The sequence below is a fragment of the Corvus hawaiiensis genome, chromosome 4 (genome assembly GCF_020740725.1).
Source record: "Corvus hawaiiensis isolate bCorHaw1 chromosome 4, bCorHaw1.pri.cur, whole genome shotgun sequence".
Lineage (NCBI taxonomy): Eukaryota > Metazoa > Chordata > Aves > Passeriformes > Corvidae > Corvus > Corvus hawaiiensis.
The window spans coordinates 14,901,360-14,927,702 of NC_063216.1; the positions used below are offsets into that span (position 1 = coordinate 14,901,360).

Sequence of the window (26,343 nt, forward strand, 5' to 3'; positions counted from 1 at the left end):
ATCAAAACAAAAGTGCTTTTATTTTTCTCATCTTCCAAATTCAGACATGGGAAAAAATAAGAGAAATCAGATAATGGCCGTTATAAAACATTAAACTCAGGAATAATAATAATAGATTGTAATAAGGAATACAATTACTTCTACTGAATTTCAAAATGGAGAAAATGAGCTAATTAGAGGAGTCTGCACTTTGAGGGGACATTTTCCTTTAGATAAGAAGAAAAGTGTAAAGTTAAGTGTACTAAATACTAATTCTCACAACCCAAAAGACACAGCTGCGCTTTAAAGACACAGTGAAATTGTAATTATCTAATTTAGCTTGGTAAGAGCTACTTTTCTTGGCTTTTTGCCCAGAAAACCCTTATTCCTTCTGCAAAACAGTATAGCAAATTCTAAACCAGAAAAGGAATATTTTACAGAGATGCAATACAAGAACACATTGATGATAAACATAACATACTTAAGGATTACTGCCTTCAGTAATCCAAATTTACATTAATCTGTACAAAGAGAATAATATCTTGATACTAAAAAAAAGGGAAATCTTCAGTTTATTGACAAAACAGGAGTAGGCACTCCAGGCCTCAGAGCAGGTTTGAACACCATCCTGGGAAGAACCTCCTGAAGTTCTGAGAAACTCAACATTCATTTTTAGCATTACAGAAACCAGCCAAATAACTACTGACTAAAAATTTATAGAAACTATTGAATGCACCAACATTATTATAGAATATTGAGAAGGTATTTTTAGGGAGATATTTTTTCCCCTTTTGCACCCAAGAGGAAATTCTACCATCTGACTGACGTAATAGTCTTTAGCTGGGATAATACTGCAGAAGAAGATTAATTAATGCAGAAAACAAGCCCTTAATTATTGTTTTTGTCTCCCAAGCATGAATGTTTCAGAAACTTCGATCAAACTGTCAAATTTTATACTGCTCAGGCACATAGGCACAAGTTGGGGGTTTTTTTATGGCATATATTGGAAGAAGAGTGATAAAGGTGTATGCTATTTACCCCCCCAAAATCATGTTCCATAGCTACCTTCAGGAATGCTGCAGTCAGGTATAATGCAATACATAACCTACACCATCATTTTCATTTCTTAATAATATCTTGGTGAGGCCCTGGCACAGGCTGCCCAGAGAAGCTGTGGCTGCCCCATCCCTGGAAGTGTCCAAGGCCAGGGTGGACAGGGCTTGGAACAACCTGGGAGAGTGGAAGGTGTCCCCACCCAGGGCAGGGGTGGAACTGGATGAGCTTTAAGGTCCTTTGCAAGCCAAACCAGTCTGTGATTCTGTGATCTCACATTTCTTCATGTAGTATGGAATAGGAAAACCACTGCAAGGTCCTGTTCCAGTGCCATTATGTTACATCTTTTTCATTCTGTGACTTTCAATGTACTGTTCATTAAGTATCTATCTACTAGATACTGACACTGTCCTGTTCACAAAAGCGGTTCAGCAGTGAAATTAACCTGTTGTTTTCCCAGTTCATCACAGCATGTCGTTCACAACTTGGCTGCTTGCCCTTATTTTGGTGTCTTTATGCCATGTCCTCTCAGAGAATGGCACAAAGGCTTATCTCTCCCAGGGTTGGTGTGATCCTCACTGTCCTGCCAGTTCCTGATTCATTTTGATACTTCTTAGTACAAGAAAGACAAGGAGCTACTGGAGAAGGGCCACAACGATGATGAGTGTGGAGTACATCTCTGATGAGGAGGGACTGCGGGAGCTGGGCCTGTTTATTCTGGAGAAGACAGGACTGAGAGGGGATCTCATTAATGCAGATAAATATCTCAAAGGAGTGCCAAGAGGAGGGACCAGACTCCTTCCAGTGGTACCCATTGACAGTATGAGGAGCAAAGGCTAAAAACTAAAACCTAACAAGCTTCATTTCAACATGAGGAAGAACTTCTTTACATTGAGAGCGGCAGAGCACTAGAACAGCTGCCCGGGAAGGGTGTGGATTCTCCCTCTCTGGAGACATTCCAAACCCACCGCTGTGTCACCTGCTCTGCGTGACCCTGCCTTGGCAGGGAGGTTGCACTGGATGATTTCCAGAGGTCCCTTCCAGCCCTCAGGATCCTGTGATTCTGGGATGACACTGAAGGGACGCCGCTGCTGCTCTGCCACGCACCGAGCTCCGGTCGGGCTGGGTGAGCAACCACTGGCCGGGAACCAAAGGCCAAGGGCCAGAGGCTCCATCCAGGGCCGGGGCTGCTCCGACACCGGCGCCGGGGGTGATGCCAGCCGCGATTCCAGCGGTGACTCCGGCGGTCACTCTAGTGGCTGCCCGGCAGGGACAGGGAGCGGCGGGGGCGGCCCGGAGCCCGGCCGGGATGAGCAGCAGCAGCTCCCGGCGCTGTGGGCACTATTCCCAACTTTAGGAGCTCCCTAAACACAGAGAGAGTAGCTTAGAAAGTTTACAGAATAAATCCTCTTTATTCTCTAAAGAGCGCACAGCAGCGAAGCTTTCTGGAAACCACGCTCAGATGGTAATAACTTGCATCTTTTATATAGCTAAACCCACATTGGACCCGCCTATCTAATCCTCTCCGCCTACCTAATGCATATTTATCCGGGTGATGTAATCTTACGCACTGCTCAAAACACAAGGCTCTTTCCTTCATTAAGCAACTCTTATAGTAGAAGTTATCTGACGCCATCAGTTGCGTTTACAAAAGGTGAGACAACGCAGCCTGCGGACAGATGATCCAGCTCGGCGGCATCAAGGTGACCTCGGCCGCGGGGGTGGGGGGGCGGCCGGATCCACATCCGGGTGAGGCCGCGCCGGCGGGCGGGGAGCGGGGACGGGCCGGGGCAGGCCGGCCGGAGCGGGCGCTGGTCCCGGCTGGATCGCAGCCGTGCCATCCCCGGCTCACAGCCCTGCCTGCCGGGATCACGGCCCTGCCCGCCCGGGTCACAGCCAGGAGCCCCGCTGGCCGAGCGGGCGGCAGAGCCCGGCCGGAGCGTGGGTGCTGGGATGGCTCTGCGAGGTCCGGCTCCACCTGCTTCCTCCTGCCTCCACCTGCTTCCTCCTGCCTTCACCTGCCTTCTCGTGCCTCCACCTACCTGCACCTACCTTCTCCTGCCTCCACCTGCCTGACTCCTCCTCTAAGCCCTCCTGTACTGCAGCTCACACACCTTCATCTGCCCTCACCTGCCTCCACCTGCCCCCTCACCTGCCTGACCCCTCTGAGCCGTCCCTGTGCCACAGCGCTCACACTTGTGTGTGATGCTGGTGATGTCCTTAGTGATGTGACAAGGGTTGCTGCAAAAGGGGAGTTCAGAAGTAGTTTAGAGGAGCAGCAGGGGCCTGCCTTCCTTCCCTGCACCTTCCTTCCCTCCACCACAAAACTGGTGTTCCTGTCAACGGGAGAACCCTTGGAGTAGTTCTCTAGCCCAGAGGTTTGGAAATCCTGGCTATGAGTTCTTTGCTCTTTTGCTTCCAAGGTCAAACTGTACGTGGCCAAGTTTTCAAACATTGTCCAGAATCTTTCAATTGTGAAATATCCTGTCTGATTTTTCAGAGGTGCATGGGCGCCTAGTATCTGTTACTATAAATGGAGTTAGGCGTTGAAGTATTCCTGAAAATCTCTCTGAATCTTCAGGCATCTAAACCACTTTCTATAAATCTGGTCTTTAACCATTTTAGGAGTTTGAGGCTTCTGATATGTGTAATAAATAGGGTTGATTGTGTCCTCTGGGTACCTCAGCACCTGACCCCATTCTGCTCTGGGATATTGTCATGATGAACTCTCTCTGCAGCTTTGGTTCTTGTCAGGAGACTAGTATTTCTCATAAGCAGTTTTTCTTTCCTATGTTAGCAATTCTTTTTGCCTATCAATTGCACACCATGAATGCATCTTTTGCCACGTTACTGCAGCATTTTAAAGGAACTTCGGGTAGTTTTTGTCACAGTGCTTGAACACCTGTTTCAGTGGACCTGCTTAATAGTTTTTGTTCTCAGCACTTCCTGGCTGTTTGCCTTTCTGCTCTTCAGAAATTGCTCTTCCATATATATTTTTTCCATGTCCTGAGTGCCTCCACATCCATGGCTTGAATGTCTAAAGTAATGTTGATGCTAGTGTTGTAATTACTTCCTTGTTTTTCCTTCAGGGGCTCTCAGTTTCTCACTCCCTAATACTGGAAGCAGGCTGCTGACCATCCTCAAACACAGACTGCAGGGCAGACAGTGTCTGTTGAGTGCAGTAGCGATCCTCATGCTGGTAGGATCTGAAAGAAGAAAATCACAGTAGCGTTCAATCAGGTGATGCTTGGATGCTGAATGAAGGGTAGATAATCCCAGAACCTTTTTTTTCAGAGCCTCTTAAAATGTCTTAAGAGTATTTTGAAAGGAAGACAATTAAATACAAGAGATAAATTTATGTGCTCTGTAGCTCAATGTGTCTTTGTGAGTAGTTCCACCAGTAATGCTTTCTGCTGTTAGTCTGGCACATTGAAGCTGAGGTGATGTTTTACTGTAGCTCAGCTGAGGGGGTGGGTGGGTCATGTACACACCAGATTAGGACAACTGGCATTAAAATAGGGTCTGTCACCTTTGGATTTGTTTTTATCCAAATCTTTCTCTGACTATTTCTATAATTCAGTTTAAGGCTTCCTACCAGTTTGATTCTACCTGGAATGGTTGAAAACTGAGCATACCAGGTGACACATTGGCTTCTGTCACGTTCACACATAAACCTTCACGAGGATTTGGAGGCACAGTGGTCAGACCATGCCTCACTAGAACTCTCAATGCAGTTTCAGTCCTTCTGCACTTAATTAGGAGCTCCTTGACTGTTTTCTGCATGTCTTTGAACACCATGGGCTGTTGAGGCCAGCTCCTTCACATCTCTTTCCAAGTGAGACAACTACTGCCAGAGCTTGGTGAAGAGTACTGGCTGTCTAGGCACTGTTAGCTGCTTCTGTGCTGTCAGGCTGATGACAGCCACACAGGTTTAGAGGTGCCAAAATGCAGTTATGCTATGAAGCCTATTTCTGGTCCAGAGGAACAAGTGGATCGCAATCTTAAGGGCAATAATTCCCCACATCTTTACAGAGCTGCTGAGACAGATATCTAAGTGCAGTGTCTGTCTGAACACTTGGCTGGGTTCCTGCTGAAAACCCAGCTTCCAGGAAAGCTTGCAACACCAAATGGAAAAAAGTTTGAGGTTTGATGGAAGCACACTTTTTGTGAATCCTTAAAAGTAAAATCCACAGCCCCTTCCTGCCCATGTGCAGGTACATGAGGTGTGGTTGGTGTGTGCAGGGCCCGGTACCCTCGTGTGTGGTGTAATCTGCTGCTGTTCATCTGTGCAGTGCTTCATGCTCGAGTGCCCTTACAGGAAAGTTCTTTCTGCTCATGGAAAACTAATTTGGTCATAATAATGAAGGAGAAAAATTCTTGTTAAACCAGTCTTGATACTCAGAACTTTTTCAGCTGGTTTTCTTTCTGTAGGGCTTTCCCCCCAGTACACTACAAGTCTCAGGCTACCCAGTCTAAATTTTAAGTTAAGTGGACTAAATCTACCTTTAAGTGCAGTGTAGTGGCAGATCATCTAAAAAGTGTTTCAAGGTGACTTTCAGAAACTATTTTAACATCTGTTAGCTTCATTACTTTGTTATTTATAAATGAGAGAATGCATCAGAAATTCAAAGTGCAGGAGTTGTTTTTCCTTTTTCTATCTCATACTTCTAAAGGCTTTAGATTTATGTGGAAATAACCCCTGCTGGTGTTAATAAAAATAAATACCTTAAATTTGAGGGTTGGGTTTATCTTTTCTGATAAGGCATCTTGCAATCCTAATATTCCCTCGTCACTTTGCATCCCTTAAGCAAAGGCACCTGCTCTCCACACCTGAGTCTCCAGAAGTGGTACTATTTTTACAGATAAAAATGAAATGATTTGTCATTTTCTTAATGTAGAATTCTATTATCTAAACTTTCTTAGCATACAGTAAGATTTGTATTACTTTGTCCTGAGAAGTTTGGGATTGACCAGTGTGAAGAATTTTGCTTTTCTGACATAGCAGGCTTTTTTCCTTTTCATTGTTCAGTTGGCAGATTTATTTTAGGTGTGACTGAAATGATTCGTGGGAGTTCTGTCCACTCTTTCGGTTAAACCATTAAAAATGTAAATCCCATTCTACGGAGTGGTTGGAGAAACAGAATTACGTACCCATAAATTTCTTTCTAAGTAATCATAGAGGACTTTCTGAATTAAGAAAAAAGTGAATTAAGTTTTTTACTTACGTGTACAAGTTGCAGTGGATGTTCCTCAAGAGGTTTTTAGGGATGTAATTTTTGTAGAATTCTTCTGCAGTTTTCCAGCAGCTTTATGTGACATCTGTGTCTGCCTTAAGTTGGTTGGCACACATGAGGCTAAAATTTCCTGTGATCACCTTGTAACAGACACTGCCTAGCAAACTTTCCCATCCTTTGAATTAGAGCTACAGGAATGGGCATAATACTTATAAAGCCATTTCGGATCCTCAGAAAGAGAAATGTTTATCATACCTATCTAATGCCTATGAAAGAAAAGCAGGTTTTTCTATTTGTCATTGGAGTGATAAAAATTCCAGTTTTGTATGTCTTTCAGAGAAGAATTTGGAAATGGCTTTAGCTTAAAATATGTCTTCGGTTGTATTTTCAAGACTTCTATTTTTTAGAAAATCAAGTAAGTCTAAACTATAGTGCTTATTTAGTACAAAAAAAAAGATCTAAAATCTCAGGGAGTTTGTGAAACTCTGAGGTCTTTAAAAACCTCCACTTAGTGAAAATGATACAGGGCTAAATTCTGATTTTTAGGGTTCCCATGAACAACTGTGGTAAGTTTTAGAATGTAGAGTTTTCACCTATTCAGCAGTTTCCTTGATTAAAAAACCAAATTTGAACCTCCTTATCTGATAACATATGGCATCATAATACTCAAATATTAACTAGTCAGGCAAGTTTTCACTTGCAGTGAAACGTAAGTCAGATCTTGACCCATTCTTCCATAGACTTCAGCAATATTCCTCTCATTTTAGTGCAGTCCTGGAAAAGATGGCAAATTTTTGTGCACATACATAAACTGATTTTAGGTGACTGTGCAACAGTAATGGTTGGGACCGTTTGTTTGCTTTTGGAAAAAGTAATTAAAATAATTTATGCTGCTAGTAGGGGTGGTTCCAAATTGAGACTTCTGCTTTTATTCAACTTTCCTCTGGGTTATGAGGCTGTAGCAGATGTGTACAGGGCAAAGCAATCTCTGCTGGAGGGTAGGTTGCTTGGAAGAGTACAGTTGGAATCTGGCACTAAGGGCTGACAGTATTTAAAACTTGATTTCTTTGGAAATGAAGGATTTAAGGTGTGCAAGCACATCTTGAGGTGCAAAACCAAACTCAAATTATTCCAGTGTGAAAACTAGTGATTTCAAGGCTGTAGCCTTGGATCTATTACTAGAGCTGTTGCTTTTCCTTCAACAAAGGACTTAAAAAGGGATTTAATGTGCTGTGTTATTTCTAGAAAAGCAGTTCACAGGGGCATTGCTATCAGTGTTTGAGCATGCTGGCTGATTGTGTTTCAGCTTTTGTACCTGCTGGAGAATTGTACTCCGGCTGTGAACCACTGCATTCTTCAGAGCTCTCGTGTGGCAGCACAGCCACACCAAGGCACCACATCTTTTGATCTGAGTAGGTGAAAAATTCACCAATTGCAATCATCCCCTTCAAGTGACAATGAGTGAGTATGAAAATGGAGTGGAAATTCCATACCTCAGTATGGATACAATGGAAGGCACGTCCTGTGAGGAGCAGGCAAGGACTTTTGGGTTTGTGCAGTTTGGAGAGAGGGAGGCTGAGGGGTGCCCTCCATGAGGGTGGCCAGGCAGGGGGGAGGCTTCCAGAGAGGTGGCCGGTGCCCCAGGCGTGTCCGTGTCTCAGAGGCACTTGGACAATTCCCTTCCTAATGTGCTCTGACTTCTGGTGAGGGCTCAGGCTGTTGGACCAGATGATTGCTGCAAGTCCCTTGTAGCTGGAACTATCCTATTCTGTGAACAGTCTGGGGAGCAGATGCAGCTGTGGGAGAGGTGAATAAATATGAGCTGAAAGGGATGCTAAGCTGTGGACTTTTCAAGAAAATCACTGCTGTAGACATCCTTGCTGTTGCACATGTTCTTTGGGCACATTGGCTGAAGGCAGAAGAAATCTGGAAGAAGGTGAGCAGGTTTAGAGGTGCTTCATCAGTTAATAACCATACTCACAAAAAGTGAATATAATCTCCTACAGCGAAACAGGTTGCTTAACCTAGCCCTGGAAGTAGTTTAACATTTAAAAACCCAGCTGAACAAACCCCCTTCGTCTGGGAAGCAGAAACTAACAATCCATTGCATCAATTCAAAAGCAATTTGATTTCAATATACAAGATTATGAAAGGATTCTTTGTAACAACCCTACAAGCCTTAAAATTAGAAGCTCAGAGTAATTTTTGTTTCTTTCCCAGGTGTTTATATTCAAGTGAAATAATCCCACAAAAAAATTTGAAGATTCAAAATACAAAATGTCCAAAGGTTTAGACATGGTTTTGCTTTCTAAACTTTGGTTAGATTGTAAATAAATAAATGTACTAAATAATGTACTAAATATTATAAATTCATTCTGTGTTTCCTTAATGTTCATTCTGTGTCTCCTAAGGTTTCTGAATAAAGTGAATGCAGGTAAAAGCTATCCAATATTTTATGTATTGTTGCCAAAACTTGGTCTTGTAGTTCTTCATTCCTCATTAAATACTTTGCCAGAACCCACTGTTAGAATTGAGTTATTTTATCTTGAGGTAGACTTAGAGAAAGATGGAATTGCTTTACTTTGAATTTGTTTTAGTATCCATTTATATTAAATATGTATGTTTTTGCTTAAATATCTTTTATTTACTGCAGAACACAGTGATGTTTGGGATTTTTTTAAATTTCTGAGGAAAAGAGACCTACAGTCAAGTTCTTTGTGCTAGGCTTGCTTTTTTCAAAACTTTAACAACACTTTACTATGTTACCGTTCTTGAGCTTAGTGTGTGTGTATAGAGAGAAATAAAGTGGAAATCCTGTCTCTGAGGATTGGATTTAGTGTAGACTTAGATGGAAACCAAAATATTTTGGCATGCATTTGCTAGCTATGCTTTTAAAAAGGACTTTCCATGGGGTGCAGCTTCTGAAATAGTCTAACAGTGAGTTTCTGAAGAGGTTTCCACATGATGCACATGCCACAGTCAGCTTGCTTTTAGCTCATAAGCTGTCACAGTAAAAAATCAGTATCTTGGCCTGATCAACTGTAGATTGAAGAAAAGTTGTACTTAGTTTGAAATCATGGAATTGTTAAGGTTGGAGAAGACCTCCAAGGGTCCAACCATTAGCCTCACACTGCCAAGTTCACCACTAACCACATCCACATGTCTTTACATACCTCCAGGGTTGGTGATTCCACCACTGCCCTGGGTACCCTTTTCCAGTGCTTGACCATGGTTTTAGCGAAGAATTTTTTTTCCCAATATCCAATCTAAACCTCTGCTGGCACAGCTTGAGGCTATTTACCCTTGTCCTGTCCCTTGTTCCCTGGGAGCAGAGCCCAACCCTCACCTGACTGCACCCTCCTGTCAAGGAGTTGTGGAGAGCCAGAAGGTCCCCCCTGAGCCTCATTTTCTCCAGGCTGAGCCCCTTTCCCAGCTCCCTCAGCCACTCCATTCACAACCCTCTGGGCCTGTCCACCCAGCCATTTATTTTATGCAGCAAAGAATGCACATGTCCAAGCCAGGAGCAGCCAGTTTCTCCAGGTGAAGCCTTTGGAAAAAGATAAGTTTTACTGAAAGTCCAGGTAAACAATATCCAAAGCCTTTGCCTGATGCAAAAAGTGGGTCACCTTGTCAGAGGAGATCAGGTCAGATCATCCTTCCCTCTCTGTTTCTAGATCGGAGCCAACTGGGACCTCCCTAATTAGCCAGGACTGCTGGTAAGTGACTGGAAGTGGCTCTGTGGGCTCTTTCAGCAGCTTGCTCAGCACCCTCAGGTGAATCCCAGCCAGCCCTGCAGACCTGTGTGTGTCTGAGAGGCACAGCAGGTCACTCAATGAGCATCTTCTTCTGGGTTGTGGGTGTTCTTTCTGCTCCCTCTCCCTCTCTTTCAGCTCAGGGCTGGGTACCCTGAGGACACCTGGTCTTGCTACCGAAGACTGGGGCGAAGACAGCACTAAGTACCTCAGCCTTTTCCTCATCCTTTCTCACTATTATTTTCCCCTGCATCCAATGAGGATGGAGATTTAACCCTCCTTTTGTTGCTATTGTATTTATAAAATAATTTTTGTATTGGTTTTTTGTACTATTGTACCAGTGCAGTAGCCAGGTTAAGTTTTAGTTGGGCTTGGGCCCTCCTAAATTCCTCCCTGCAGGACCTCATGCCATCCTTGCAGTCCTGTTTCCCCTCTGCTGTATTTTGTTTCCAGCAGATACCTGGTAAATTGAAGTTCCACATGAGAACCAAGGGCCAGTGATTGTGAGATTTCTCCCAGTCCTTCAGAGAATATTTCATCAGTCTCTTCATCCTGGTTGGGTAGGCTGTAACACACTCCCACCAGGATATCTGCCGTGTTGGCCTCTCCTCTGATGTTTACCCAAAACACTTACCCCCCCTGCCCCCCCTTTTTCTTTATTTTTTCCCCCAGATAAGTTCCTGCACATTTGGTTAGCACTGATGGACAATAGCATTGTGAAATGACTCTGGAAGGGGTCTCAGGAAATGAGTTTAAAACCACTTTTGTTTACTCCACTTAAAAATGACTCTTACAGAAATTTAGGATTTATCACAGTGTGATGAATGATAAAATGAGATACTGTTACTCCAGGACCAGATTAATTTTACTGTTAGAACATAAAAAATAGCTTCTGATTTAGGACCTTTGTGAATACTTTTACTAGTTAAAGAGTGCTTAAAAAGTGTGTGATACAGCTATATAACTTCCATCAATAATGAAGGTACCTGGGATTTAGTTAAATTATCCTTATAAATGCACTCATGAACTGCCTTTAAGGTTTATAAAGAGGCCTGACTTGCCCTCAGTTGGGGTTGAAAGGGCAATATTGGTTTAAGAATCTTGTTTAAGGGGAGAAGAGACAAGTACTAATGTGCTTGAAAATTTCAAAAACTGAGGCAAATTAGACTTCTGTTTGGAAAATATTACATTTAAATTGACTGTGCGCCCCAAAGACTTTGCTATACGTAGATCCTTTTTTGTTTTACTATCTGAAAATGTGTGTTCTTTGTCTTTCTCTTTATATATATCTACATATATATATATATATATATATATATGTATATCTACATCTATGTACACAGACCTGTGTTGCCCCAGTGATACTTTCACAGTTGAGCAAAGTTAGTAGTTGATTTTTTGGGTTTTGTTTTGTGTTTCTTTTTTTCCTTTTTATTATAACAAGCTGAAATTATTTAGTATAAATCCTTAGTACTTTCAGAGCATACCTTTAGAAGTAAACCATCTTTGTCATGCATTTATAAGGGCCCAAGGTAATACTGTCAGAAAATGAACTTATCAGTAAAAGGTTTCACAATGTTTTGACAAGATACTGACTTGCTAAATTGCTTTAATGTGTTCCAGAGTGTGTTTAGGAAAGACAGAAGAGGTTAAGTTATTGAGTTATTGTGACGTGAACTGTATTAAACATGTTTTTAGTAAAATGAATCAATACTTGAGTAGTGAGAGTGCTCAAAAATAGTTACAAAAAATGTAAATCACTTTTTGTAAGTGATGATCTAGATGTAGTGTATGTAAAACACACTCAGAAATTAAGTAATTCTCCTAACATACTTGAATATTTTTTCTTAAAAGAAAAAAGGTAACAAAAAACAGAATACATTTTGATTTTAAATGGTTGTCTTCCAGTAGCATCTATGCTAAAATCTTTCCAATTTCCTCGTGGCGTAAAATACACCATGATCTGATTACAGTGTCTAGTTAATAAATAAGAGTTTTGTGTTTTGTTTTAAGATTTTTTTTTTTTAATGTTAAATTTTATTTCCACATTGAATCCCATGGAAAAATTATTATATTTTAAAAATTATGTGTATTTAACCTGATTTAACTGTACATGACTGCAGAACATGTGGAGTTGGTAAAGCTGACAAAGGATAGAACACTGACAGTATTTTTGGTACAGCACGGGCCGGATTAGTTTTTGCTCATTAATCCAGTCCTGGTCCCTCCATTAGGTTTGAGTTATAGAACCACACACCAAATAATAAAGTGTGGTGTTGCAGCGCTAGGTTTAGTTTAGCAAGCTGCAGCCTTCCCTGGGAGCTCAGCCATTCTGTCCTTTTTGTGTTTGGATGGCCCTGCACTTTTTCTCTGGGCAGCTATCAGCTCTACAACCCAGTGATGGTGAAGGAGGCAAGAAGGGTCCCTCCCTGAGGGTTTCAGAGGACCTTTAAAGGTTACATCCCATCCTGGTGATCCCCAGAGACAGAGAGACCTCCTGATTCAGGCGCAGGGGTTTTTCTCAGGGGCTCAGGGGCTGTACATGGGCGGAGTTGGGGTACAGGACCAGTAGGGAGAGCCCAAGGGAGTGGCCAGGACTAGGGGCAGGGGAAAGTGGGGGGAACAATATGGGATGAGAAAAGCAGTGGGTAAACAGATCATACAGTATGGGAAGGCTGAAAGGAGACCAGCATTCTTAGAGCTGGGTTTAGTTCTAGTCTTAGGTAGACTGGAACAGGCAGGCTCCTGGTCAGAATTCTGGTTCCAGCCAGCCAGGCTCCCTCCTGAGCAGTTGCTCTCGTGAAATGTGCTGGATTTGAATTTCTTAAAATTGTTTTTGGCATTTTGGATTAAAAATAAAAACTTTTTTGTTGTTGTTCCTATTTAGTGAAATGTTTTACGATAATTTTTTGTGTAAGTTGTGCAGTGAGCGGTATTTGTCCTGGGGAAGGTAGTAATTTGATTGTAGGAGTAACCTAACATACTACTCATTATGAGTGAAGGAAGATAGTTGTGAGTTAATTCTGTTAATTCTGTTAATTCTGTTTTTTACAATCATATATTTTAGAAGACGACTGGATTAGCTTGAAGTTGTCTATTCACATACATTTTTTTGTCAAAGCCTCTACAGAAAATTATAGTTATCACCTGAAACTTTTAATTGCTAAATGCAGTTTTTTTAATTACTGTTGAGTGTAAGTGTAGGGCATTAATGGTTATTGTTCAAATATTCAAGTTTTTTCTTGCTGACTTTAGTCAAGCAGAACTTGTTTTCATTGGGAATTTTGCTGACTGAAGACTATGTAATTGCCCAATAATTAATGTAGTTAAAAGATATCACTCTACATGTAGTTTGCACTTTGGAACCCGAATGTTCTGCCAGTTTTCACAGCATTGCCAGAAGGGATAGTTTTGCATAGTAATTTCTGGATAAATTTCAGTAGTTCTCTTTAAACAGTGCTGGTTTCAAAAGCCATTAAGCTCCATGAATATGTAAGGCCCTTGCTACCTTAAATAATTCCATGAATTCTCAAGTATATTATTTCCAGTTTCACTGTGTGCTTGTATAAATAACTAAGTGTCCACTACAGCTTATTACTGTTTTGTTCTTGTTCATGTGTTCTGTGTGTATGGAAGTTTTATACTTTAGGATGAATATCTGTTAGGCATGCATTTATTTCCAGCTTAACAAAGGTCTTAGAGGACACATAAAATTGTGATTTAAAATAAATGACATGGGAGAAGGAACAATTGGTTTCTTTTAGACCAGGAAGATGTGGAGCATTTTGGTTTTGTCTATTGATTTGGGGTTGGGGGAGTTTAACTCTTCTTGAATGAGAAAAAATTTTTACTTAATTGTTAACTGACATGTGATATTCTTGGTATCAGAGCCTTCCTCACATACTTGGTACCTAAATGTCCTGGTAACTTGCTGAGTATGGGACTTTTTAGGAAACATCTCCCTCTTTCTGACAAGGGCGTGGTAGGGCTCACAAGTCCTTGTCAAAAGCTTTGGGACTAGAGAAGAACTGTATTCTAGAAATGCATAAAGAATCAACCTGAAGAAATAAATTATTTTAAAGTACTGTGATCTGATTAAAAGAAAAGTATTTAGGTGTTGAGCCCTAATCCTGTTTTCACTCTGGCCTGATCTGGAATCTGTGTTTGCAGCTCCCTCAGCGTATTACCAAGGCATTGGTGGCAATCAGCCTTTTCTGTGAGAAGTAAATTTTTTTTTTTTTTTTTTGATTGCAACAGAGAACATATAATTATGATAATACCCATTTGGTCAAAGGTCATGTGATGAAAAGTGTTGTGTTGCGTGCTTAGGAGCAGACCAAAACTGAAGATGATGAAAAAAGGATAATGTGCACAGACATTCTGGCAGCAGTGTTTTCTGTTGGAAAGCACATTAGGATTTTCATTTTACTTGTTTATGAGTTGGGAGTTGGACAATGTGAAACCTCTCCAGTTTGCTTTGTAAGAGTCATATGAAAATGAATTTTAAGTCGCGTCATGAATTGCTTCTTCATGAACTGAACCATCTCTTTAGGACTGCATGGAAAATTAAATTAATCTGCTTAATATGTGAACAAAAAGTCATCAAGTCTTCTTTTTAAGTATTAGTAAAGGGAGAAAAAGGTGCAGTGATGATGCTTTCTTCTTTCTGTATGGGAGGGAAAGTAATATCTGGCCTTTTCTGCTTCTAACTGTATAGCTAGAGCTTGCAAAACAAAGGATTTAAAGGGTTTTTTAAATGACCAGTCATGTTGTGTTTCAGTTTTTGCATTAAACTTCCATAAAATCTGAATTTCTAATAGGTGATTGGGGGAAATGAATATTATTAGAGTTATTTAAGGTGTTCTTTTTCAAGATTTGCAACTGTGTCATATAAAATCAGAAAGACTTGAAAATCTGAGACATAATTGTTATTCTTTTTGATAATGTCATCTCATGTCAGAGAAATAGCTTAATATCTTTTTTCTTGCCTGAAATGAACACCTTTCCCTGTGAGAAGTACTGTACTTCCAGGGTTTGGAGGAAGCTGAGGGGAGTTGTTTTATTAATTGGAAAAGTGAGTCTTCCAGTCCATTAGGAGACACAGAATAATAAAAGAATAATAGAGGAATAATAAAGGAATGCTGTGTATTTTTATTTAGTATAATTCTATTTTACATAATGTATTTACTTAGTATAATCCTATCTTTCCATGTGCTGCTGGTTTTGTGGGGTTTTTTGGTTCTTTGGGGGTTTTTTTTTTCAAGTATCCATGGTCACGTGTCAGCTTTTCTCACATAAGATTAGAATGATAACCTGTAAACGCTGACATTTCACAGTTTTTGTGAACTTTCTACATGTAAGTTAAAGGAAAAGAGTATCATTTTCATAATATTTAACTATCAGGTCTACTGGTTATCCTTTATATTGAGACCTTTGCTATCTTACTTTACTTCTAATTAAGATAAAAAGCCTCATTTTAAGTGTATAACAAGATGATCTACAGAATTTTTAAGGGTTTTTTTCTTTTTTTACTTTAAAGATTCTTCTTCTGGTGAAGGAGTGCTGGTTTTTAGAATAAGTGATTCACTCAGCAGCAGATTTTCCTAGGCAATGCATCATGGTATACAAAACCTGGTGTTACCCTGGGTTTTGTTTTTTGGGTTTTTTTACTTTTTATTTTCCTGTAAAGCATATATTCCTTCTTAATATGAAAGGTCCTGAGCACTCTTTTCATGATGTTAATGACATTTATTAGTGCAAGTTACCACACATCCATACAAGCATGCATTCAAAGACTTAGATTTTTGTTTGACATGTTGTTATATTAAATTGTGTTGCTATGATGCTCTTACTAAGATTGTGTCAAACCTTCTATTTTCACATACCTGTTCTGTGACAAAGTTTGCTTAAGGCAGAACTTGGTGCCTTTTACTCTTGGGAAGCTTCTCCATTGTGCAGACACCTCTTTTTTAAGTTCTATTTAAGCACATTACTGTGATTTGCAGGTAAAAAGAATTGATTACAATTACTAACAGTGCTTATTGACAGTAACGTGGAGAAGCAGAAGAATTTCTGTTGTCAGTGTGAGTTCTTGAAGCTCAGTAATATTTTCAGTGGGAATGCATTTGAAACACCTGTGACCCTTGTATTTTACTTTTAAACCCTCCATTTCTTAAGTTTATCAGATGTGAACTGTAGAAGAAAGGCCACGGTTTGTCCTAGCATTCCCAAACGCTTAGCAGGAGATGTTTCTGTACCCTTTATTTGCTTCTAAGTAAAAAGACTGTGTTCCTAAATCAGCACTGTACAAAAATTAAGCATATAATTGGAGTGCCCGGTTGCATGAAGTTCTTGGAACTGACATCCGCTCTTTTCTTGTGAGGGAAGCCCTGAATTTCAAAGCACTGTGTCTGTCAAGGCCAAGAGGAAGATACAGGCTGAGACTACTGAAACTGGCTCAAAGAGCCATTGATACATTATGAAGCATTAGACTTTTCTTTTTGAGAAAAAGAGTTGCTATTTGTAGATGTCTTAGCATGTTCACGATCAGATAGTACCATTTAGTGATTCCTAGGAATGGTTTTGAATGAATTAATGAATTAACAAAGTATTTTATTACTTCCAAAGAAGAAGCATCCCCATGCAGTTTTGCTTTCTTGTCGGGATTTTTTTTCTTAATGCCAAAAGTTCACCTCAGCCTTTTTCAAGAAACATTTCTGTTGAGTACAGAGATTTATGTAAGATATTTTTTCTTTGAACTCATGATGAAAATATTTCATAGAAACATAGAATCATGGAATGGTTTGGGCTGTAAGGGACCTTCAAGATCATCTCACTCTACCCCCATGCCATGGGCAGGGACATCTTCCACTATCCCAGATTGCTCAGAGCCCCATCCAACCTGGCCTTCAACACTTCCAGGGATGGGGCAGCCACAGCTTCTCTGGGCAACCTGTGCCAGGGCCTCACCACCCTCACAGGGAACAATTTCTGCCTCATATCCAATCTAACCCTGCTCTCTGTCAGTGTGAAGCCATTGCCCCTTGTCCTGTCACTCCAGGCCCTTGTCAGTAGTCCCTCTCCATCTTTCCCCTAGGCTCCTTTCCGGTACACTTCATTAGGCTTTCCCTCTTTTTATTCCTCCTACAGCAATGAAGATTCTAGAGCTACTCTTTCCCTTTCATGTTCCTCTTTTGAGGTTGGTTCTTCTGTCGTCAGCAAATTCAGTCATAAATGATCTTGGACAGATGTTGGTAATTATTAGTACAGTTCAGCTGAAGAACAATGTCAAAAATGGATTCACTTTTTCTTTTAATGATACTGTTTTGGATCAAACTGAATACATTGAAAAATAGACCATCTGTGGAAGGGGCATTTGGAGGTTTTCTTATCCAAACTGCTGCTTAAAGCAGGTCTGGTTAGAGCACGTGGGTCATGGCCCTGTCCACTTGAATTCTTTGTGATTATCCTCAGGAATGAGGAGTCCACCATGTCTGTGGGCAGCCTGTTCCAATACCTGGTCACCATTTTCACTATTCCAACTTCTGTCCTAAGGGTTTTGTCCTAATCCCAGTGCAGCTCTGAGAACAGCCTGGCTCTGTCTTTCAGAAGACTGCGTCCAATTTATGGGTTCCAGTAAAATGAGAATACTTTAAGTATGAGAGTTATTAGTCTACTATAGTCACTTTTTCTCAGGCATTTGTGGGACCCATGGTGTCTGATATTTGTGACCTAATTAGCAGATGACAAGTCAGGCTTTTCTCACCTTTTTCTTTTTTTTTTCTTTAGAATACAAACTGAATTCCAGGCCTTCTGATTGTCATTAGTCTCAATCAGGGTTCAGAGATTGCTGTTCTGGACTTGATGTTGATTAATTATAGGTATTGCCTGGCTGTGCTAAACAGGAATGTTTAATTCCAGTTTAATTCAAGGTACTTTCTGAGATTTCTTTTTGGAGGTGGATGGGGAGAAGGCCTGGTGAGAAGAGAGGGATTTCCTCCAAAGCACAGTATGTTTGAATTGTATCAACTTCGCCAGACTTCTCACAGAAGTTTATGTACATTTTGTAAAAATGTGTGGCTTTTGAAGTAAAAAGGTATTTGTGAAAGAGAAAGCTTAGAGAGGGCCATTAGAGAAATGTAAAAACTAGTTAACTGTGTGATCCTTTATTTTTATAAAGCAAAAACTAGCTTTTCCATGTTCTGGTCACAATAAACCAATTATGGTGAAGACTGAAGGTCTAAGAAGGTGAAGACTGAAGATCAAACTCTTGAGTTACTGAAGCTGTTAGAATTAAATCTTGGCAAAGATAGGTTCTGCAGATACTGAAATATGCTGAATAATACCATATTTTAATACTTCCTCTGGAGTAGGTAAGGTATTATTTGAAATTTGAAATCATCTTTGAATTTCTAGAGAGAAGAAGTTGGTATTTTTTAAGTAGATGATTGTCGAAGTTGGGGGAAATTTCAGAGAACATGGGTTTCCTGGTTTTCTCTGTTAGTTTCTTTTAGGATATAGTTGAGTGATTGACAGTGCTTGAATATGTTTTCCACACAAGGCAGTGGTGGTGTGGTTTTTTTTTTTTTTTTCCCTCCTATGTCATAAGTGAATTTGAAAACCAGTACCTGCCTTCTCTGTAGGAGCTCTCATTTTCCTTTTGTGGATAAAACTGGAACTCTTGATTTCTTTTTTGTGTAGCTGTGTCTGAGCTACGGAAGTGAAATGGACTTGGAATTTTCACTTTATTGCTTTTTCTTGCTTTGCTCACTGTTTATAAAAGCTAAAAGTATATGCTGAAGAAGAGTGCCCTCAAATTCTAAACCACAAATTTTTGTGGAATTTATTTTGTAGATTATCTTAATACCAGTTTTTGTGGAGTTTCTGACGGGTTTTTTTATACTAGTTCAGTACCTTGAAGATGAGAATATTATTTCTAATGATTATTCAAATTTCTTTTGTAAAGGCTATATGAAGCTAAAGAAGAAGGTGTATTTTTTAGTGGTTTTTTATATATGGTTCTTTGTTCTTCTAAAAATGCTTTTGCAGTGGGAAAGGCAGTTATGGAAGTCTTACAGATTGTGTAAGATGGTCTTGTTACATTAAGCTGTTACAAATGCTACCACTTTTCTGGTATTGTTTTGTACTTAGAGCATTGGTATGTGAAAGTAGAATTATTTCAAAATTACTAATGGTAGGTGTGGAACATCACATCATAGGATATAGAATCTTACATGCTTCTTGCAGGATCTGGATCTTTTACTTCAGGGGGTGTCTCCTGAGAAAAGGACTAAGTGGTAAAAATGGTTTTGTTGTTGATTTTTCTCTCTCTCTCTCTTTCTCTCTCTCTCTCTCTCTTTCTCTCTCTTTCTCCTTCTAATAATTCTTAGATTCACTGAAGGAATTGATAGAAGAATTTTAGATATTGCCATTTGGTTTACAAATTCTGTTCTGTGTAAATCAATCCTTGACTTTTATTGTCACATTCCTTAATGTGCTGTTCTCATCCCTAAGTATTGAAACCTGGAGATTGTCCAGAATAAATGGATCAATGGATAGACCAGAAGGGTGAATAGAAGAGAAAATTCCCTGGGTATTTGCCCCAGTGCTTGACTGCTGCTGCTTGTTCAACTAAAGTCTCAGTCCTTGCAGATACTCTAAACTTGACTGTGTGTGGTGTTAAGCAATGCCTGAGCTGGCCTTGCTTTCAGATTGGGTTGCATCAGTTGTCCTGAGAGACTTTGCAAATTAAATTGAGATTCCTTTAACGTTGTGCTGCTTTATTTGGGCTGTGGAAGAAAATTCGTTACAATTGACCAGGCTTTCATTTTTCTTAAAAGTACCAGAGATTTGAGTGTAATCGATGGTAATATAAGCAACTACTGCTATAAAATAGGTGGGTTTGCATCTGCTGACTTTTTTGGGGTTGTTGGTTTGTTTTTTTGGTTTTTTTTTTATTAGAAAGGTCTTAATATTATTAGAATTTAGTAAGTGTTTTTTAAGTCAGTACTGGCATTGAAATCATAGAATAATTTAGGTTAGAAAAGACCTTTAGGATCATGGAGTCCAACCATTAACCTCCCACTGCCAAGGCCACCCCTGAACCACGGCCCCAAGTGCCACATCTACGCGTCTTTTAAATACCTCCAGGGACTGTGAACCACATGCCTGAGCAGCCTGTTCCAATGCTTGACAACTCTTTTGGTGAAGAAATCTTCCCTAATATCCAATCTAAACCTCCCCTGGCACAGCATGAGGCCATTTCCTCTTCTGCTATCACTTTGTACATCAGAGAAGAGCCTGCCCCCCACCTGGCTGCACCCTCCTGTCAGGGAGTGGTAGAGACTGATAATATCCCCCTGAGCCTCCTTTTCTCCAGGCTAAATGAACCAGCCTCAGTTTCCAGGGAAGAATAGAATTGCTCTGGCACATTCTGTGTTGTCTTCTTTTTCTCCATAACCTTGAAGTATCCTAATTCACTGTGTGTGTGGGCAGGCTTCTGTCCCCTGTTGAAATGAAGTTTCTAACAGCCCTGTCGCTGTGCCTTTCACTCTGGGAGCTGACCAGCACTCTGCCTCCTGGCAGGGGAGGTTTCCCACATGTCTCTTTTTGTGATGGAATCCACACTGGAATGTGATGGAGAACACTGGCATTTTGGTGATGCCTGGTTTTCACTGTCTTATGATGGGGTAGGACACACAGCATGCAGAAATGTTAAGGTGGTTTTTCTTCTTTAGGAAATTTTACAGATGCTCTAACTATATTTTCATTTCCATTATGCTGTGCATTCATATTCTGGTCTTTCTTGGGCTAGGTATCCTTTGGGATATGTGTATTCTGTAATAAAAATTTTCCAATATATGGCTTAGTAGCTATTACAAGTTTTTAAGATGCCACATGCTTATCCTCAGCTGTAATTGGTACAGATCAGGAGAAAAGTCTGTATCAGCTGGGTAAAAGAAGAAAGTTTGTTCCTGTTTTAAAATTTGTTGAGAAGTGCTTGGAGTTTTGATGAAAGAGCCATGGGGAAAAGGGCATGTGTGTTGCTTCCAGGTGGCTGGGGATGGTCAACCCAGAGTGCCACGACCTTCCTAGAGAGAGTGTCCTGCAAGGAACAGCTCTTCCAGGGGCAATGGCAGGCCTCCCTGGGCAGCAGGTGATTTCACCAAGTGTAGTGATTTCTCAGCTACAAGTGATTTCAGCTCTTGTGATTCAGCTCTTTGTGAAATCACCCAAGGCGAACTCGGGAACAGAGAGACAGGAGCCTCGTATAGCAGTTCCACAGAGGTGGCTTTTATTGTCCAGCAGCCCCTGTGAAGGGGAGGCCAGGGACAAGAACTCCCTGTTGAGGGGCAGAAACAGGGCGCTTTTATGGGAAAGGCAGGGGTTGGGGTAGAAACCAGCTAGCCAACTGGGTACAGGCTATTACCATAGAGAAACAAGGCCTGCTGGGGGTGGTTCACTTTCTCACCATGACCCAGAGGCAGGTTGCTTATCTCTGGGGAAAGTCGTCTTGGCCTCAGGCCTCTCTGCTCCAAGGGAGTGCAGAGGGCTCTTGTGCCAAGGGCTCCCAGCCCTCCACACATGTGAGCTGGTTAGATCTTGGTGATACTGAAATTTAGCATTTGCCCTGGTCTTTATCACAGAGGTATTGCCAGTGTACGTGCTTTCTAAATTACTACTTTTTAATGTTGTTTTATTGGGGATTTTTTTGTTTTCTTTTTTTTTTTTTTTTTTAAATAAATCTCATACTTATCTAGGGTAGACTTTTTGGAGGCTGTAGTTTTGGCCAAAGATTTATTCTTCAAATGCTGTGGTCTATGCTATGTCCAGTGAAGAAACAGATAATAAGCCTGTCCTGATTGAACACATTGGATGAGGCATTTAGGAAGCACAAGAATGGAAGTAAAACTGGTACGTTGTCAGAGATAGGAGTTACCCACCCCTGGGGTTTGCCAGAAATACAAATGCAGCAGCCCCACCCTCAGCCAGCTTCATGCACATCATTCTGACAAAACAAACAGCAATACACTCTGCCAGTTTTTCCCTTAAAATGTACAAAATCCAGCCTCAAACTCAAACTTGCAGGCCAGGTTATACAGCAGTCACTTGGTTGTACCTGGGAAAATCTGTTCTCTATTACCTGGATAAATTTAGATTATCAAGTAATGGATCAGGACTTGAATAATTTGGATTCTCACTAACCAGAGGTGGATGTGAATGAGGAATTCTTCCTAATTCGCCGTTTGGTCTTTCCACCACTTTTGCCTTTTGGATGTGAAGGATACCAGGATTTCTGGTGGGATTACAACTTTCTTTCTCCCCCTAACTGTTGGAATGGGGAAGAGGGGCTTTTTTTCCCAGCTTATATTTTTCTGCCATATTCCTTGGGAATGGCTCTTGATCTTCCTGTGTATAAAGACATGATTTTGGTGTGTCTGTTAGGTAAGTGCATTTCACAAAGTTCTCATGACCTGTTTTGAGCTGCTGGCCAGGCTTGGTGACTGCATTTGGCACAGAAAAGCTTGTGAGCTTCTCAGATGTGCACATCAATCTGAATAAATTCATCATGCAGCCTTACCAGCCATGCAGCAGACAGTCTTGAGCAAACTCATCTGAAATGCAGTGTTGACCCTGCTTTGAGCAGGAGCTTGGGTTGGATGACCTGCTGGTCTGAATTTTGGCAGAAGTTATTGTTCCTTTTGGTGGATACAAACTTGTTGATAAAACCTACTCAAAATTCAGTGGCTTGCGTATTCGTTGTCCATGGAAAGTTTCCTTCTTTTCAAGGAGTGTGACTGGAGAGCTTCTCAAGCCTTTTAGGACATGACTGTCTGAGAACTGTAATGTTTTGGAAATGACCTGGGCTGGGTGACCTACTGTGTCTTTTCCAACCATAATTTCTACGACTCTGTAATTTTGAGGTTGACTTCTTGTTGCCCAATTTTACAGTTACTTAATTCCAGTATCGGGCATATTTCAAGAGACCACATTTAGTCATGGTAAGACTGTGTGGGTTGTTTTGTCTTTTTCTGTTATTTTTCAAATCCTGAAGATTGTCAGCACTTAATGTATTCTTTCCTATTCCAGTGCCACAAATAATGTTCCTATCCTGTGAGGAAAGAAAAGTCTGATTCCCCATTTTGGAATAGATGGTTGCTTAAAAGAACTTGCTCCCAAATTTGTTACAGTTCTAAGGAGAGGAGTTAGGCTAGTTCTGTTATTTATTTGTACCAGAAATGCATTTCCATCATGAGAATAAGGGGTAGAATTGAGAAAATATGTATTTGGTCATATTTTCAGCATTGTTATCAGTTACATTTTTAATGAATTATTAATAATTTTTTTTTAGAGCTAAATGAGCATGTATTTTGAGGACTGTGAAAGTCTCCTATTTCTTTTTCTAAACAGTTCCTATAACATTGGTGTAGCCCTTTTCCCTTCTCCCTGCAGAAGGCTCCCTTTTTATGCAAGAAGAGATCGTATTTTGGGAAAGACATCTCCTAATAAGAACTCTTGCACCAACACTCTTTGAAAAGAACCACATCCTTTGAGTTTCTGAAGTGCCTTACCTTAGCATCCTCAGGATTTATTCCATCCTTTCTATCCTAATCTGCCGCTTGCATATTTGTGACACATGCTGAGTTTGCCAGTTTCTGGTATTTTTAGGTTTTTGTTTGTCCACAGCAAACAAAGCATGGAAACAAATCAGAATTTCATTTTGAAAGAGAGGTGCATGTATGTGTATGAATATATGTTATACACACCCAAAGAGCAAACAGGCCTAGCTGGGGGAGAATCACTTAGCCTGGAATTCCTGTGGGGTCTCGGAAGAACTGGAAATTGGAGGATTAACAGCTAGGTGTGAAAACACCATTGGTACTACAGAGACTTGCTTGGAGTTTGTTTATCTTTTATTCCATTGGAGTGATACGTGGAACAATTCATAAATTAATCATGCTGTTACAGCCACAAAATGTCTGTGTTTAAAATTTTATGGAGTGAAGGTAATCTTAGGTCAAAATAGTCCTGGGATTGTTACCAGACTTAAAAAACTCTATATGAAATGCAATAAAAAATATGATGGATTCAATAACAGGTTGCTCTCCAGTTTTGCTTCTGCCCTACATTCTTTTTCTGTATCAAAAGTTCCGTTTTATTTATGCATAGTTTCTTATAAATGTTCTTGTAGCAGAAATGGAAATCCTCAGATGTTTTCCTTACAGGGCCTTCTGTCTTTACTGCCTCAGGTCAGTGTTGTATTTGAAGAGAAATCAAAGTAGTTAATCACTTCTTAGAACATGATTTTTCATATTTTCTATTTTTGTTTGCCTTTTATTTTTTTTAAGAGCCTCTCCATTTTAGCATGCCTTTCCAAAATTGCTTTAATTCCTGTTGAACTCCTCTGAACTTGTTCCAGTTTGTGTTTTTAAAATACAGTGCTGAGTGTACTTTGCCTGGTTGAGACATAACCAGTTCTGAGATGATGGGAATAACGTCTCTTGCACTTTGTGGTGAAAATCTGCTTTGAAGGAACTTTGTGTAGAGCCTTTAAGACCTGTTGATGTGATACAGAGTGTGTAGATGAAATACCTTTCTAAAGGCTCACTTTCTCCAGCTGGCTGCTCTGCCTGCTACCTGAAACACTGTGTTTTGCAGTGATGGTGTCAATCACCAGTCTGGTTTGGGTGGTTTTTCCCAGAATGTGGCATGAATAATGTGACATTCTCCATTTGTGCTGCCTGCGTCGGCAGTCCTGTGCTGTCCACACAACCTCCCTCCATTGTTTGTGCACACATGTGCTGTATTCTTGAGCTATGTAGTAAAGCTCTGAATGTTGATAGAATGCATTAATGTTTGACCAATTAACCTTAGCATTGATGGCAAAAATACCTAACTACCTTCTTTCTCTCTTGGAAAATGAACCAGCACAAAACCCAGCTGACACAAAGCCAACAAAACCCCTCATAGTCCCTAAAAAGATACTTAATTCTTCCACCATATGTGAATATTGAACAATACTTTAATTTAAACAAGTATTTCTTCTTACACTGTGACGGTGATGATTTGTCATCAAATCATAGAACGGTATGGGTTGGAAGGGACCTTAAAGATCACCCAGTCCCACAGCAGGGACACCTTCCACTATCCCAGGTTGCTCAGAGCCCCATCCAACCTGGCCTTCAACATTTTCAGGGATGGGGCAGCCACTGCTGCTCTGGGCAACCTGTGCCAGGGCCTCGGCACCCTCACAGGGAACAATTTCATCCTAACATCCAACCTAACCCTACTCTCTTGTAAATAGTCACTTTCCATCTTTTCTGCAGTAATAAAAGTTTATCCAGCCTATAGACTGTTTTAACTGAAATCAATTAGCCTTATAAACATTTTAACAGTCTATAGAGACCATAAAGGTTTTTTGGATCGTCCTTCATTTACATATCAGAATTATAGATACATATTTTGCTAAATACATTATACTTTTCTTTCAATAGCTTTGAAAATCTTGAGTTACTTTCATTAGCTGAGTAACTTAGCCTGCATTTTTTTAAAAGGAACTGCAATTTAACTATAAATATATCCAAATGCCACAGAATTCAGGGCTACAAGTCAAAAATGCTGATCAGTTTGTAAAATCTTAATCAGCCCCTCCATGAAACCTAGGGACGGACCTCTGTGGTAGCAGAAAAATTTCCAGAAATTCACCACAGTCTTTTTCCAAGCTGCAGTTTGTTCTGCTGTTGCCAGACAGCTAAAAAGAGATGGGAAAAGCAGGAAATCTTTTTGGATTTAATCACAGTGCTGATTTGGAAAAGCAACTTAACAATGGAAAATATTTTTTATACTTTAAATCATAAACACAAAACTATACAATATCCATGGTAGATCATGACTTAAGTAAGATAGATTGTTTTCCTTATGAGTGAAGATAACCCTTCATTTTGGAATCTGGTCATCAGAAATCCTATTCCCACGACATATTTATGTATTCATATGTTTATTTTTAATATATATATCCAGACCAGGTTACTTGATGGTTGTAGTACCATTTGTTGAGGTATGGGGGCCTGTTTGCTATGCCTGAGATCTTTAAGTATAACTTTGAAGGTAACATCTTTCTATTTTCCCCTATGAGAAAGCTTTCCCGGAATTTTTACTTTCATGTTGAACGATGTTGATGGGCAGTGCTTATGTTTTCCCCTGAGGTTATTCAGATTCCGTTGTAAAATACCCACTTTTTTGTATTTAACTCGATGAATAAAGAAGTGCTTCTTAAGCAAGACCTTGCAGTTCTCACCCTTGCATCCTCTGTGTGAAAACGTCCT

At 40.4% G+C, this 26,343-nt stretch overlaps 1 protein-coding gene and 1 long non-coding RNA gene across 5 annotated transcripts in view; one reads left to right on the forward strand and one right to left on the reverse strand.

Annotated features, from left to right (window-relative positions):
• Positions 1 to 1,383: 1,383 nt before the first annotated feature.
• Positions 1,384 to 2,655, reverse strand: LOC125324871. The gene is made up of 2 exons (XR_007203141.1): positions 2,566 to 2,655; positions 1,384 to 2,396 (listed from the first exon to the last, which is right to left on the reverse strand). It is a non-coding gene; the product is annotated as an uncharacterized LOC125324871 (long non-coding RNA).
• The window catches only part of CCDC91 (coiled-coil domain containing 91), a 117,351-nt gene continuing 93,600 nt past the window's right edge, over positions 2,593 to 26,343 (forward strand). The window contains exons 1-2 of one of the 4 annotated variants that reach the window (XM_048301330.1): positions 2,593 to 2,686; positions 4,122 to 4,272. The gene's annotated coding sequence lies outside the window, so the exon portion shown is untranslated. Of the gene's footprint in view, positions 2,736 to 2,881; positions 2,999 to 4,121; positions 4,273 to 26,343 lie in introns of those variants that run through there. The other 3 variants (XM_048301328.1, XM_048301329.1, XM_048301332.1) reach the window with 3 other exon arrangements.